Here is a 16,419-nt window from a genome sequence, read left to right as displayed (position 1 = left end):
AGATCTCCCAGTAGGCCAAGGAAGAATGTAAAGGTTAAACTTAGTCAAGGCTGCAAAAGATAAACTTAGACGCCCCTATTCCGGGTCGAAGTTGCTAAAGCCACTAATATGGGATTTAGGACTAGGCAAGGGGCCTATTCTGACACACCTCCCTTACCTGCTAAACACCTGCGCTACCCGTTACATTATACATAGGTGTGGCTTGGGCGTTACAATGATAAAACCAATCACCGTGCGTGCCAGGTGCCATTACCTTTAAGAGAAGACTGCGCTAGCCATTATCCCCAATCCAATCTTACGCTCTCCTATGGAGTTACATTTGTGTCTTTATTAACCAAACAAAAGAAAAACATTTGAGAGAGAAAAAATATAAACAGAGCAAAGAATAGTTTTGAATGAAAACAAATTAAAACAGCAAGCAAAAAATAATAATTTGTAAGCAAAGGAAATTATATAAACAGAACAAAAAACTATTTTTAATTAAAACAAATTAAAAACGCAATAAAAAAAATATATTTGCAAGCAAAAAATATAAGATTTGAAAGAAAATAAAAAATAATTGAGAACAAAACTTTTAAAATTCAAGAGTAAAAAAATAAGGAAAAACGGTTTAAACTACATAAAACTAAATACTTAGTAAAATTTTGGGTAATAAAATGTGTTGTGCTAAATAAAATGTTTTTAATGTTTTTTTTCCTCATTTGCGAATGAAAGTAGTTTTTTTCTGATTGCAAAATGCCTTCTCTCTCAAAACCTATGTCTTTGGTCTCGATTTTATTTTTCTCTCTCTTGGATTTGTTTGTGTGAGGGGTTAAAGTTCAGAAGGCGGGTCCTACGCTGATAGATGTAAGACACCTCTCCATTGGTCACTTGGAGTCTGAGTGACAGCTCCCCCTTCCTTATAGCTTGTTGAATGCAGGGATGGAGGTGTGTTACGGCCAGCATGGTTTTTTGATTGATTGAATTATTAGCAGTTTGCAAAAAAAACAAAAAAACATGAAAGTATAATGCAAGGTCAGCTAAGAGTATTTAAAACCCAAGAAAGATGACTTGTTTCCATTGGGGTCCTTTGTACTCAATTCATAGAGACATTTAATGACAGACAGATGTACACTACTATGCAAAACATCATAAAAAACAAAAACAAAAAAAATATGTACAGTAAACAGTTTGAGTAAACAGATTGATGGAATACTTTATTAACAGTAGGATATACAGAGGTACAATTGTACAATGATTGTTATAAGGATAACACAAAAAGGCTTGTTTACATTGTGGTCCTCTGGGACTGAGGTCAGAGCTCCATCCCAGCTCTGGATGCTACACTATTCGTTACAATATTGAGCATTTTAGGCTATTAGCAATTCAGATGATTCCCTAATGTTAGGTTTCTGTTCTACTTACAGTTTGTGATCTGTATTTAAAATTGTTGTATTGTTGTTACTGTTATAGTAGGCCAGTGGTTCCCAAACTTGGGATCGGGACCCTCAGAGGGGGTCCCCAGATTAGCTTAATGGGCAGGGGCGTGCTGGGACCAAAATTCAGCTCTGGGATTTTCCGAACCGGCCCACACTTTTGTCAACGGGGGGGGGGGGGCTCGTTTTAACCCAGCAACCCTATGTAAATCACGCCACTGCTGAAAAACGTCCCAGCCCAACAGTAACGTAACTAATAATTGGGCCACGCGACGTGGAAATTACCGTAATAATCCTAAAACGGGAGCAATTTTTTTTTGCGGCTGCTCCAGAGAAGAGATCTTAACAAGCGTCGGAAAAGCATGGTTGGTTCCAGATATATTCTTCTGAAGTTTTAAACAGAGATACAGAGTTTTATACACAGTGTGCCTTCCGTCCAGGGTTCATCAACATGTCCGTTCACGGACAAACGTCCGTGGTAAGACATGTCTATGTCCGTGGCACATTCTTTATTTTGAAAAAAAAAAATCAAATTATAGCCCATATATTTTCTTCATTATAATGTAAAAATGTGGTTGAATAACTTTGGTGACTCGTAAAGTAACATGCTCATTAACATGTTGCAGGAGATCAGGGGTCATCACGTGACGGACATTTTTTATCAATATTAGATTTTTTTCACGGACATACAAAATAATTTGTGAATAATTTTGCGCTAGTCAAACCCAAATGACTAGCGCTAAATGTAAACTAATGGACTCGTAATGTGCCATAGTGTCTATGACAGTGTGCTACACATTTTGAAACTATTAGACTAGTACTTAAAAAACAGATTGATGGAATACTTTATTAACAGTAGGATATACAGAGGTACAATTGTACAATGATTGTTATAAGGATAACACAAAAAGGCTTGTTTACATTGTGGTCCTCTGGGACTGAGGACCACATAAAAGAGGACCACTTTTTATATATATATATATATATATATATATATATATATATATATATATATATATATATATATATATATATATATATATATATATATATATATGTATGTGTGTGTGTATCTACAAGCTCACAACGAAACACATTTGTCGTGAGTGAGTGCTAATTCAAGAAGGTTAGAACAGAAGGGCCCCCTTTGTGCCCCAACAGTTTCAGTAGGCATGAGATCTTTCACTTCCTTAGTTTATGTATTTTTCTCAGTTCTCTGTCTGCTGGAAATGTCTTGTCAAATGACTTGTGGTTTGTCCGCAAGTGTCTTTCCAACTTCTCTTTCTTCACCATCACGTGCAGTTCTTGCTAATGAGACAAATACTTACAATAGAATAATGATGAGACAGCTCTATCCAGTTCCATGTATGGTACACAAATACATGTGGCTGAGATTTCAGTTCCTTTTTCTCAGTTCTCTGCAGGGGTGTGCTGGGAGGGCGCGTTTTAACCCAGCAACCCTATGTAAATTACGCCACTGCTGAAAAACGTCCCAGCCCAACAGTAACGTAACTAATAATTGGGACGCGGAAATTACCGTAATAATCCTAAAACGGGAGCAAAAAAAATGTTTTGCGGCCGCGCCGTAAATGGCGCGGCCGTTCTGGAATTTTCCCGAATTTCCCAGTGGCCAGCACGTCCCTGTTAATGGGCAACATTGCTTTCTCTCTCAACAGTAAACAAACCAACCTATACAGTATAAGTGTATACAGGGTAACACATTTCTAAAGTGACAATTTAATGACTTTTAAGACCTTTTTAAGGCATTGTGCGCTTGTAGTTAGGCTATTTTCACAATATTTATCTGTGGAACCGAGTCAAACTAAATCTAATGCCTACAATTTCAAGTGCTTGTCAGGGTGGGTGGTCCCCAGTTCAAGTATGATTATTTTGGGGGGTCCCCAGTTCAAATATGATTATTTTAGGGATTCACAGCCTGAAGCACACTATCAGACGAAACGTTTCCAAAGCAGTCTATCTGGAATGGGCCTGGCCAATAGGCCAGTCACTTCAGCCTTGCCTTAATTAGAATAACGAATATAACATAAAATAATGTAGCTTTATTTTATAATTTCAAAGGGTTCCCAAATGTTTCAGGCTGTGAATCCCTAAAATAATCATATTTGAACTGGGGACCCCCTAAAATAATCATACTTGAACTGGGGACCACCCACCCTGACCCAGGCATTAGATTTAGTTTGACTCGGTTCCACAGATAAATATTGTGAAAATAGCCGAACTACAAGCGCACAATGCCTTAAAAAGGTCTTAAAAGTCATTAAATTGTCACTTTAGAAATGTGTTACCCTGTATACACTTATACTGTATAGGTTGGTTTGTTTACTGTTGAGAGAGAAAACAATGTTGCCCATTAAGCTAATCTGGGGACCCCCTCTGAGGGTCCCGATCCCAAGTTTGGGAACCACTGGCCTACTATAACAGTAACAACAATACAACAATTTTAAATACAGATCACAAACTGTAAGTAGAACAGAAACCTAACATTAGGGAATCATCTGAATTGCTAATAGCCTAAAATGCTCAATATTGTAACGAATAGTGTAGCATCCAGAGCTGGGATGGAGCTCTGACCTCAGTCCCAGAGGACCACAATGGAAACAAGCCTTTTTGTGTTATCCTTATAACAATCATTGTACAATTGTACCTCTGTATCCTACTGTTAATAAAGTATTCCATCAATCTGTTTACTCAAACTGTTTACTGTACATATTTTTTTTGTTTTTGTTTTTATGATGTTTTGCATAGTAGTGTATATCTGTCTGTCATTAAATGTCTCTATGAATTGAGTACAAAGGACCCCAATGGAAACAAGTCATCTTTCTTGGGTTTTAAATACTCTTAGCTGACCTTGCATTATACTTTCATGTTTTTTTGTTTTTTTTGCAAACTGCTAATAATTCAATCAATCAAAAAACCATGCTGGCCGTAACACACCTCCATCCCTGCATTCAACAAGCTATAAGGAAGGGGGAGCTGTCACTCAGACTCCAAGTGACCAATGGAGAGGTGTCTTACATCTATCAGCGTAGGACCCGCCTTCTGAACTTTAACCCCTCACACAAACAAATCCAAGAGAGAGAAAAAAAAAATCGAGACCAAAGACATAGGTTTTGAGAGAGAAGGCATTTTGCAATCAGAAAAAACTACTTTCATTCGCAAATGAGGAAAAAAAACATTAAAAACATTTTATTTAGCACAACACATTTTATTACCCAAAATTTTACTAAGTATTTTGTTTTATGTAGTTTAAACCGTTTTTCCTTATTTTTTTACTCTTGAATTTTAAAAGTTTTGTTCTCAATTATTTTTTATTTTCTTTCAAATCTTATATTTTTTTGCTTGCAAATATATATTTTTTATTGCGTTTTTAATTTGTTTTAATTAAAAATAGTTTTTTGTTCTGTTTATATAATTTCCTTTGCTTACAAATTATTATTTTTTGCTTGCTGTTTTAATTTGTTTTCATTCAAAACTATTCTTTGCTCTGTTTATATTTTTTCTCTCTCAAATGTTTTTCTTTTGTTTGGTTAATAAAGACACAAATGTAACTCCATACTCTCCTTTATCCCTGTCTGCAGTATTGCCTGGTCTGATTATTATAAGCCATATTGGGCTTGTTTTTCTGAGGTTGCTTGTAAATAATGGTATAACAGTTGTGAGCTTGTAGATCGGCTATTTTCAAATAGCCACCATATATAAATATGCACATTGTTTAATGGATGCCATATATGGGTTTTAAGTGCTCATGTGGCTTATTATAGTTGTTTAAAGTACCATCTCAACGCTAAGCATGCGTTTGTTGGGGCTTCCAGTGCAACACCTGGCTTGCGTCAGACCACCCTGAATGAACACAGGCCAGTAAGCAAGTCCACCTCGGATAAATTAACCAACACAATTGCCAAATGGGTTGCAAAGGACTGTAGACCGATTAGCATTGTTGAAGACAAGGTCTTCGCCGATGTTTTGAAAGTTGCGTCCCTCGACACATCCTACAAGCCACCAGAGGTGGACAAAGTACTCAACCCCAGTACTTGAATAAGAGTACAGATACTCCTGGTCAAATTTACTCCACTACAAGTAAAAGTAGCTCAGTCAAAATGTTACTCAAGTAAGAGTAAAAAAGTAATTGCTTTTAAATATACTTAAGTATTCAAAAGTACATGCTTTTTAAAATACTTAAAGTACAAGTAAAAGTAAAAGTCCTTTGAAGTCCTCGACTACCTCGAGCCAGATCCTTGAGGCAGATCTTCCTGCACTCCATTTCTACTGCCAGTAGTAGTTCCCTTACATTCTCTGCTGTGTCTGAGACTCAGGTAATGTCATCTGATAGTCAGTCATCATGATGGGAGTTACTAGCTTATCAATCAATCAATCAACCCGTATTTATAGAGCACATTTTCACACAACCTTAGTTGACCAAAGTGCTGCACAGGTGGTAAAAGAAAAGCAAAACATCAAATCAAAGAACAAAAACACAAAAACAAAAACATGTATAAAACACATAACATGCATGCATATAGGAGACACAGACATAGAGCGAGATTGTTCATTTACACCTACAGTATGTACACAGAAGGTAGAAAACATTAGATAGGAGTTAAAATAGGAATATTTCGGAGTGGATGTAGTTAAAAGCCAGAGAGAAGGTGAGTTTTTTGTAAGGACTTAAAAATCTCGATGGACTTAGCAGATCTGATGTGGGCCACCACAAAAGCGCGGTCAGCTTAGTCTTCCTCGGGACCAGTGTGAACCCCAGTGCCTCAAAAGATAATTATTTTCTCATGAGGAAATAACAGGAGTCACACATGAGTGACACATCGCTGGCAAAGCTGCACTCAGAAAACATTAATTATATTCTCATGTACTTTGGTGGTAAAGACAATCTATTTGGTACAAATTCTCAGATCCAGGGCCATCAACTGTGACCTTTTTGTCAAGATACAATAATATTCAGCTTCAACGATTAGGACATGGAGCTAACTTTAAACTGCGACCATCTGTCCTATAAAAAAATAAAATAAAAAATGCATAGAGTAACTGTCATGAAGGGCGTTTTGATTACCGTGATTACACATTTTTTTTCATCAGATTATAAGTAACAATTGGTGATTACCTTACATGCTCATTCTGCATGCATGGTGACATAGAAAACAGAACATTCTCTCTGTTCAGTGTATGTTTGTGCAGAGACCTGCAGACATTAGCACCAATCCTGTGGGTGCCGGGGAGCCCGAGCACCCACAGGAAATGTGTCGTCGGATGACTATTGTGTGATGCTTTGTAACGTCCACAGGATGCACGATGTACCGGCTCTGATACCGTGTGTTATTGTGAACCGATTTCTGTCATTCAAACTCACTCCCTGTAATCTGCAAAGTCCTTATACCAGTTATGGTTTCATCATCAGCCAATAATCAAATTGTATGACTTGAAATGTAGTAAAAAAAAAGGTCCTTTTGCACACCTACTAGGACAGGTGCATAGGAGCAGGAAGCCAGTGCATGAGACAGGAAAGAATGATGATCGTGCACACAGTCTTCACTTACAGCAAAAAAAGTATTTTATTGCGAGTACAATGTTTCCAACTGACATTCATCAGGTATTTCTGATTAAGGGGTTAAAACTTGGTTGATGTGCGTGTGACTTGTTGTTGAGTACCCTACCCACCCAACATAAATCGGCATCCATGCCTGCAGTCAGAGATGGTGGTTGCAGAGAGGCAGGTGTTGTTTGCAAGAAATGTTCTTTGTGACCACATCCTCTGCTCTCATGAGAGCAGAGGATGTTTCATACCTACCCACAAGCACGAGAGCAGAGGATGTTTCATATCTACCCACAAGCACAACCGTTAACTTCACCCTGTCAAAACAAGATGGCAGACAGCCAAGTCGACTTGCTTGGTCTCCACACAAACAACCTTTGATTTCCTATACTGACACATCAGGTCACAATTCATGTCAGATCCTGTGTCTTGGTGAGACATGACCTGCCTTTGACACAATCTAAATGTCTCAATAGAAGAGCATGGAGACAAAATATAACCACCCCAATTGTATAAGTTATATTGTATTAACATACTCTACCATACAGATTCGACAAAATGACATTTCATTAATTAAAAAAAAGTTACATAGTGCCTCTTTAAGTACTGTAGATCTCGTTGTTGTTTCAGAGAAGTAACTTTCTGAAACCACCTGCACTGCATGCACTGATGTGCTTGTAGAACCACTACGTTATACAAAGCCTGCAGAAACACCTATAAAAATGAAAATAGAAATGACTGAGTAACCAGAACTAAATACTTTTACTCCTATACAACCATACAAGATGTAACAAAGAGGCGAGCCAGAAACATGCTAGTGTGAGAGCAGAAGTGTGGAAAAAACAGCCAACCTAAAAGTACTCAGTACTTTACAGCCTTCTTAGAAATATACGCGAGTAAAAGTAAAATTTTTGTCTCGGAAATGTACTCAAGTAAGAGTAATAAGTATCAAAAAAATCTAATACTCAAGTAAAGTACAGATCCTCAGAATCTGTACTTAAGTACATTTACTCCGTTACTGTCCACCACTGCTCATCAAATCACTGAGACATGGGAATTGAAACCATTTGCGTTAACTGTAATGAAAACAGAAGAACGTCACTTTGCGGAGGTGTGTGCAAAACAGTTCGAAACTGTCTCACGCAAGTGGGACATTGAAGGGAAAGTTACAACCGTAGGGACAGACAGTGCGCACAATATGACTGCTGCGGCTCGTATTATGCCATACGAGCACATGCCCTGTATTGCTCACATCTTACAGAGAAGCATCACTGTGAGTCTCTCTGACAGCGGATTCGTCGGCGCGTTGGCCAAGTGTCGCAAATTGTGGCTGAAATTATATATATATATATATACATATATATATGTATATATATATATATAAAATCTAAAATGACGTGATGCTTTCCTGGCTTTAATGGGTTAAAACCATGAGTTGTCCATGTGTTCAACAATGCATTGTGATGTGATGAAAAATACAATGACACAACTTGACCTACACTTCCAAACCGACTGGATGCATGGTGGTTAATGAAAGCAGCTGAGCACCCTGATCATTGTCTATGTGTATAGGGCACGGCCTGCCCCGTGACAAAGAACCTCTGCCCCAAATCTTTCAAAACTTTAAGCATGGTGTTGCTGTAACAGGCCGCTTCAGGTTCGGTCCATAACTCTTGAACTGTAGGTTGTACAATCAAAATATTTTTTCCCTGGATTCCTTGAATCATAACATTCAAAATGTCTGCCTTCGAAAGTTTGCAGGCCGTGGGAAGGCAACCCGGCCTGGTGGAGACCTGTGTTTCGAGGAGCACACTTTTCTTCTATTTGTCGTTGTGCTTCAGAAGTATAACATAGTGTGTTTAAAACACTTGGTCAAAATGTCTGCATTAATTTCACCACCATCCTCAGACTGCCAGCAGAAGAGGTAATTTGACACTAAATTGAGGAGAAAATGGAAAATAAATCAATAAATATCAGCAACTAAAAGGCAACGCTCTACTCTGACACACACACACACATGCACGCACACGCACACACACACACACACACACACACACACACACACACACACACACACACACACACACACACACACACACACAAAGAGAGAGCTGCACTGGAAGCAAAGATCATGTGATCTGAAAGTTTTAGTTCCTTTTTTTAGCGTCTTTCGTAAGAACTGTTGTAATTCTCCACTTCAGTGTCTGTTCTTTCTAGTGTGTACAGATGCACACAAGTTGAGCCTTTGAGCAAAAAGTATTTTAATTAGATTGTTTTTTAAAGTTGATCAATTAGGTAAAGGGAAAATAATATACAAGCTCCAAACATCAGCCTGGACAGTGTGTAGAAGGTGGACCTGAACAGTATCTTTGATAAATGACAGACCACACAGATCAGGTAATAGAGAATTAATTCAAAATGCCTCTATCTTTGGTTGTACTTCAAATAATGTATAAATGTTGCAGCTGTTAGGCACAAATACGTAATAACACTGTAATAAAGTAATATACATGTTATAATGCACCTTTAAGCAATAAGACATGAAACAAAGTGCAATATTTTGGTTAAGGACATGGCTGTGCTGTGACATAGACATTAGACAGGACATGAAGCGAGTGCCGTCTGCCTGGACAGTTGTGCAACAAATATTAGAAATATCACGAATCAGTGAATAGTGGAGTAATATGTATAACTAGAAAAAGTGCTCCTCGGAGCACAGGTCTCCGCCAGGTCAGGTTAGTTATTGTGGCCTCCTGGTGGCGCTATAATAGGCCAATGTGAAAAGGGTGGCATTTCTTCCTCGGCCTAGTGGGAATGTGCGTGCAAATTTTCACGGAAATCGCACGCCACGTTCATGATTTCAGACATTTTGTTCAAAACGGACCAATCCTGCAAACTTTGGAATTCAACCTTAGCCAATGAGGATGGAATATGAAATATCGGACAGATGCGTCTTGATCACATGACTATAGAGATACTGTGTACCGATTTGCGTGATGTTTGGATAAAATCTGAAGGATTAATATCCAAAAATGTATTTGACATAAGTCGGCCTCCTGGTGGCGCTGTAAAAAGCAGATGTGAAAAATGCAGTGCAGATGTTTTTCCTTGGCCTCTAGAGAGTAGGCGTGCAAAGTTTCACGCAGATCGGTGCAGTTATTAGCCTGGTAAACACCCCCTCCCTCCGGAAATCTCATGCATTGCATTGCATTTGGTTTCAGGAAGGAGGGTCTGGGATTGCTCACAGAGTAAAGCTGCCCGAACCGCTGCGCATACGAACCAATCAGCGGCTGCTAGGGGCGGGATCATCCAATCACCTGCCTAGTAGCTTGAAAAAATAAAACTCCGTCTGTCATCGATTCTGCGCCCGAAGTCTCAGATGCAAGTACGCTGTGAAACAAAATGTGTGTCGCAAGCTTCTTTCATTTGACGGAGTGAGGTTATGCAGTTATAGTTAAAAATGCAAATCGGCCTGTTATAGCGCCACCATGAGGCTGATGTGAAAAGTTTTAAGTGCCATTTCTTCCTCGGCCTAGTGGGAATGTGCGTGTGCAATTTTATGGAAATGGCAAGCTGCGTTCATGATTTGAGGCAGTTTGTTGAAAACGGACCAATCCTGCAAACTTTGGATGGTAACCTTAGCCAATGAGGATGGAATATGGGAAAGCGGACTGATCAGGGTTGATCACATGACTATAGAGATACTGTGTACCGATTTGCATGAGGTTTGGTTAAAAACTGTAGGAGTAATGGGAAAAAATGGGTTTTGCACAAATCGGCCTCCTGGTGGCGCTATAACAGGCCCATGTGAAAAATTTGAGGCAGAGGTTCTGAATTGGCATCCAGGGAGTGTGTGTGCACAGTTTCGCAACGACCGGGCCAACGGTGCCGGAGATTTGGTGGTAACACACAGACAGGACGGACGGACGGACGGACGGACGGACGGACACACGGACGGACGGATGGACAGGGGCGAAAACATACTCTCTCGCCATGCCTTTCGGCCTGGCGGAGACAACAATGAGTCATTTTCCCGCTGGTATATTGTGGTTGTGGAACTAGCTGTTGCATAAAAACGTTAAATGGACTAAAGTACTTGACCAATGCCTCATTTGTCATTATCAGCTGTGTGACTATATTGCATTTCTATGTGTGATAGACTTCTTTTCACTTTTCTTTGTTCAAGCAGGATTGTAAAAAGCAGCTGTTATTAGCTCAGTCGTGGTGCCATGTGACTGTACCTGTACATATATTAGCTTATGTATGAGGTCTTAGAAGTGTTGCTTGGATTCTGCACATTTTGGAATATAGGCTTGAAAATAAAACCTACCACTGGTTATGTGCAGCGTTTCACTTGATGTTGAATCTCAACCAGAGAACCCAGCAGGCCAAGGAAGAATGTAAAGGTTGGCCAGATGGTCAAGGCTGCAACAGATAAACTTAGAAAGTCCAAGAATTCACTTTTGGGGGTTTTATTCACCTCCCAAAACACCAACAGCCCAGTGCAGTTTGTAATACAGTGCAAGGCCTCAGCAAAGACACAAAATGAAACTAGTAAAAGTGCTCCTCGGAGCACAGGTCTCCGGCAGGTCAGAAATCGGCCTCATGGTGGCGCTATAACAGGCCCATGTGAAAAATTTTGGGCAGAGGTTTGGACTTGGCATCCAGGAAGTGTGTGCTCACAGTTTCGTTGCGATCAGGCCAACGGTGCCGGAGATTAGCTGTTCACAGACAGAAGGACGGACGGACGGAAAGGGAGTAAAACATACTCTCTCACCACGCCTTCGGCCTGGCGGAAACAAAAATACGACTGTTTTACTAAATATAAACACACTTGAAGGCAACACTAAGGAACAACACCTAAACTGACGAGAAGCTGTAGCAGACTATATACCTTACTGTAAAGGGACCTGGCAGCTCTCCCTCAGGCTGTTACCTGTGTGTCACCCCAGGTCTAACTGACACTCGTCACCTGCAGGCTCCTTCTTATAGGGAGTTAGACGTACCAAAAACACAGAACAGCAATTGTCAATTAAATGAACTCATAACAAGCTAACACCAGGCCTATGAGTTAAATACACAGTTACTGAAGGTTTTACCATCAACTTGACATGAATTTCCGGGTGGCAAACTCTTTTAAAATAAGCTTGCATGAAACAAACACCCCTCCTCCTCTACAGCAAGGGTTCCCAAACTTTTCAGGCTGTGACCCCCCAAAATAATCATATTTGAACTGGGGACCCCCCACCCTGACAAGCACTTGGAATTGTAGGAGTTGAGGCATTACATTTGGTTTGACTCGGTTCCACAGATAAATATTGTGAAAATAGCCGAACTACAAGCTCACAACGCCTCGCACTACGAGGCGTCCCGACCCCCAGTTTGGGAACCATTGCCAGCACTGCAGATTTGAGAGGTGACCCACAATCAATTCAACAAATAAACATGTTTAACCCATTAGAACCTGAGGCAGATTCTACAAATGCCTTCTAAATGAGTTGTTCTAAAAACAATTTGTGTCAAGGACCCCCCAATTTATATGGCCACGGACCCCCCCATCTGAAAATGTTGTGTGCCAGGCATAGCAGATCTACAAGCTCACAGTGGGGCATGAAGTGACGCGCTGTGAGTGTTCTAAACCAATGTTTCAAGTCCTAAGAGTTTTCTGAAAAACATAATGCTATATATATATAGCTAAAATCTAAAATGACACAATAGTGGGAGAAATATGTGAAAAAGTTGTTCACTTCCGGCAGAAAGTGTGAAATTTTGCACCTAGGGGTATTTTTGGGTGCTGAATTCAAAAATTGCCGGATCCAAGAAGTCAGACCAAAGCGTCTGACTTATTAATTAGATAATTAGCATATTTGCTGCAAATATGCTAATTATCTAATTAATTATGCACAATACAAAAATGTACATGGCAGAAATGGATTCTACGGGAAAAAACACATAAGAATCAACTGAGAAAAGTTTGGTACACCCTTTTATCGAATTGTTATGTATATCATTATGCCAATTGATTCCTCCCCACACACAGTGTGTTGTCACTGCTGTTGTATTCTACTGACTCACCTGCCAGTGAGGAGCCCCCACCGGGAGGACGTAGAGCTTTTCCACTTGTGGGACAATACATTTATTTCTCATTAACTTGTTTATTTAATCTGTCCTACTCTGTTCTTCTTGGAGGCATTGTCCTGAACAGAAACACATAGTTCTGTGCATGGTAGATTAGCCGCAAAACATTTGCATTTTCCAGCACACCGTTTTTTTTGCACATGCATTTGATCAGCTCTCGACACCCTTTAGACGCCACCTCTGCCATCACCGTCCAAAATGGACACCAGCCATCGTCCTAACTTTTCACCCATCCCCAATCTACAGGTGAAGGAATCTCTGGGTTGGCAATTTGGGACTGTCCCCAGATGTGACCAGCTTGAAATACTGCTCTCTTCACATGTTGACGAAGTGCCTCCTTTGTGGGTGGAATATTTTCCACTTTGCGATTTCCATGAGCAAATAGCTGCTTGCGTGCCTCATTCACTTTCTTCAGAGTACCCCCAGAGGTAGATTGTTCTTTGCAATGTTATCATAGAAATTGATAGAAGGATCCTTGATTCGCTTCTCTACAAATCCATCAAATTGTGTTTTGCCAATGTCCTCCACAGATCGCACTGTGGCTACCACTTCATCAGGCATGATGACTTTGGTGTCAAGCACATACAAGTCGTTACTGTCTTCTGAGAATCGATTCCCCAGCTTTTCGAACGTACTGATTGCATTATTGAGATCTGATGCAAAGGCTTTCTGGATTGCTCGTGGTGGCGGACATCAGTTTTCCTCCGTCCCTGAAACTGGTCTTCAAACTCATTTAGGATCCTGGCTATTTCGGGACCAGCCACCAACCACCGGCGAAGAGCCCCCTCATCTTCCTATAATTTGAGTAACCTCTGTCTTGGGTCGTGGTCTGTGGTCTCTGTCTGTCTTGGGTCGTGGTCTGTGGTCTGGCAGTTAGGTTTCGCTTTCGTTTTGCGCGTTGCCAAATCATGTGCGAGAAACAAGCACCGGTGTTGCAAGGAACGTCTACGGTACGTACGGTACGGTACGGTACGGTACGGTACAGTACGTACAGTACGGTAGAGTACAGTACAGTACAGTACAGACCGTACAGTACAGTACCGTACAGTACCGTACAGTACCGTACAGTACAGTACAGTACAGTAGAGTAGAGTAGAGTAGAGTACAGTACAGACCGTACAGTACAGTACAGTACAGTCCAGACCGTACAGTACAGTACAGTACAGACCGTACAGTACAGTACAGTACAGTACAGTACAGACCGTACAGTACAGTACAGTACAGTACGTACAGTACGTACAGTACAGTACCGTACAGTACAGTACAGACCGTACAGTACAGTACAGTACAGTACAGACCAGTACAGACCGTACAGTACAGACCGTACAGTACAGTACAGACCGTACAGTACAGTACGTACAGTACGGTACAGTACAGTACCGTACCGTACAGTGCCGTACAGTGCCGTACCGTACCGTACCGTACAGACCGTACAGTACAGTACAGTACCGTACCGTACCGTACAGTACAGTATGGAACTGCGCATGCGTCGCATGTGCCCGTGTGTGTGCGCACACGCTGGCTCTGTGTGTGCGTGTGCGCGCACGAGACGACTCGCGATAAACGTTGCGTGTGTGTGTGTTTGCGACGGGACCCGGGGGGTTGCCCGTGGGGGGGGGGGGTTGCCCGTGGGGAGGGGTGACCGCGGGGGGTGCCACGGGGGGACCCGCGGTGGGACCGCGCTACAGGACGTGCAATAACCTTCACCGGGTATGGTCTAGTTCTCAGTAATTACAACAATTCCGCCATCACCTTTCACAATAGCGTTCTGCTGTTCATGCATCTGATCGTGTGCCAAAGCAGAGAACTTGTGCAATGACAAAGTTCCCCTTGACAAATTCACGATGGGTATCTGGGGAATCATTTGGAAGTTCCTGAAGGTCCGTTACATGCACTGTCAACCATCTAATATGCTATTTTTGAAGAATGAGTTTTCACTGTTGCTACAAAAATATTAAATAAGTGTGAACCCAGTAATATGATCTCATGTGAAAGAATACCCCTGAAAACATAGGTAGAGACACCAACATCATGAGGCTCAGATGAAGCACTTTGGAGTAACACTGGTTTCAATCAAATTTGCCATAAAATAAAAAAAAGTTATCTGCTAAATTAATCTACAGAAACTGAAAATGTCAAAGTATTGCTGCATTACAATTTGGATTTCATCAAAACAAACTTGTTTCACATTCAAAAGTGATGAGGTGTCAAAGATTGGAATACAAAACCTAATTGAACCAAAAACGTTGGCGGCCATCTTTAATTCTCATTTTACGACCAGATCCCATGGGAAAAGTGCTTGGATCCGGCAAAATTTGAAATCGGCATACTTCAAACATGCCATATGCAAATTTTCACACTTTCTGCCGGAAGTGAACAACTGAGCCTTTTTTTGTTACATATTTCCCTCACTACAATGGCCCCGATTCATAACGAGGGTCGTAAATATGGGGTAAATAAAGTTCGTAAAGGAGGTCGTATTTTGGTAGTCACAAACGGACGTGCAATTCCCAAAGGGGTTCGTATATCACAGAGACGTGCGTATGACCAGGTGTAGGAGCTGATTAATCTCGAAGTCTGCATCCAACAGCATCCAACTTTAACGTCACTTTACGGCACAGTGTTGCCATGTCCGCTTATTATAAGCGAATTTGCGCTTATTTTTCTGTAAAGTTGCTTGTAAATATTGGTAGCAGTGGTGTGCGGTTTTTTTGGGCTTGTTTCTAAGTGTAGTTGGTTATTTGGGCTTGCTTCACAATTGTTCAATTGTTTTAACCGGTGGTTCTCAAATATTTTTATGTCATGGACCCCCAAGTTAATATGTAGGCTAATTTATCCCTATAAGCCCCATCTGAAAATGTTTTGTGCCAGCTGGAGGCAGATTTGTGTTGTTGGAATGTTTAAAAAATCTTCCAAATATTCCACATTTTATTACAAGATTTTGCTAAATATAGCAGATCTACAAGCTCACAACGGTTTAATTAAAGTGCTTATAATGGCCAGTTGCTAGTTGCCAGTTGCTTCTTCTGGGCTTATTTTCAGAGACCTGGTTGCTTATTTCTCTCACAAAATCTGGCAACACCGGTTACAGCTGTCGGCCGCATTGCCTTGACACTGACAGAGAACTTGAACCTCATTCTGATCTGTCTGGAAGCGAGTCCCACTATTGCACGATGGATCAGCTGAACGTAATGTGTAATGTTTACAAGGTTTAACCCCGCCAGCAAATAATAGACTAATAACCTGGAAAGGATATAACATTGCTCACGTTTAACAGGTAAAAAGATGATGTTGAAATAAATC

The sequence above is a fragment of the Gymnoscopelus braueri genome (assembly GCF_963280865.1).
Source record: "Gymnoscopelus braueri genome assembly, chromosome: 11".
Classification (NCBI taxonomy): domain Eukaryota; kingdom Metazoa; phylum Chordata; class Actinopteri; order Myctophiformes; family Myctophidae; genus Gymnoscopelus; species Gymnoscopelus braueri.
The sequence above is the reverse complement of the archived record's forward strand: the minus strand, read 5'-3'. Positions refer to the sequence as shown.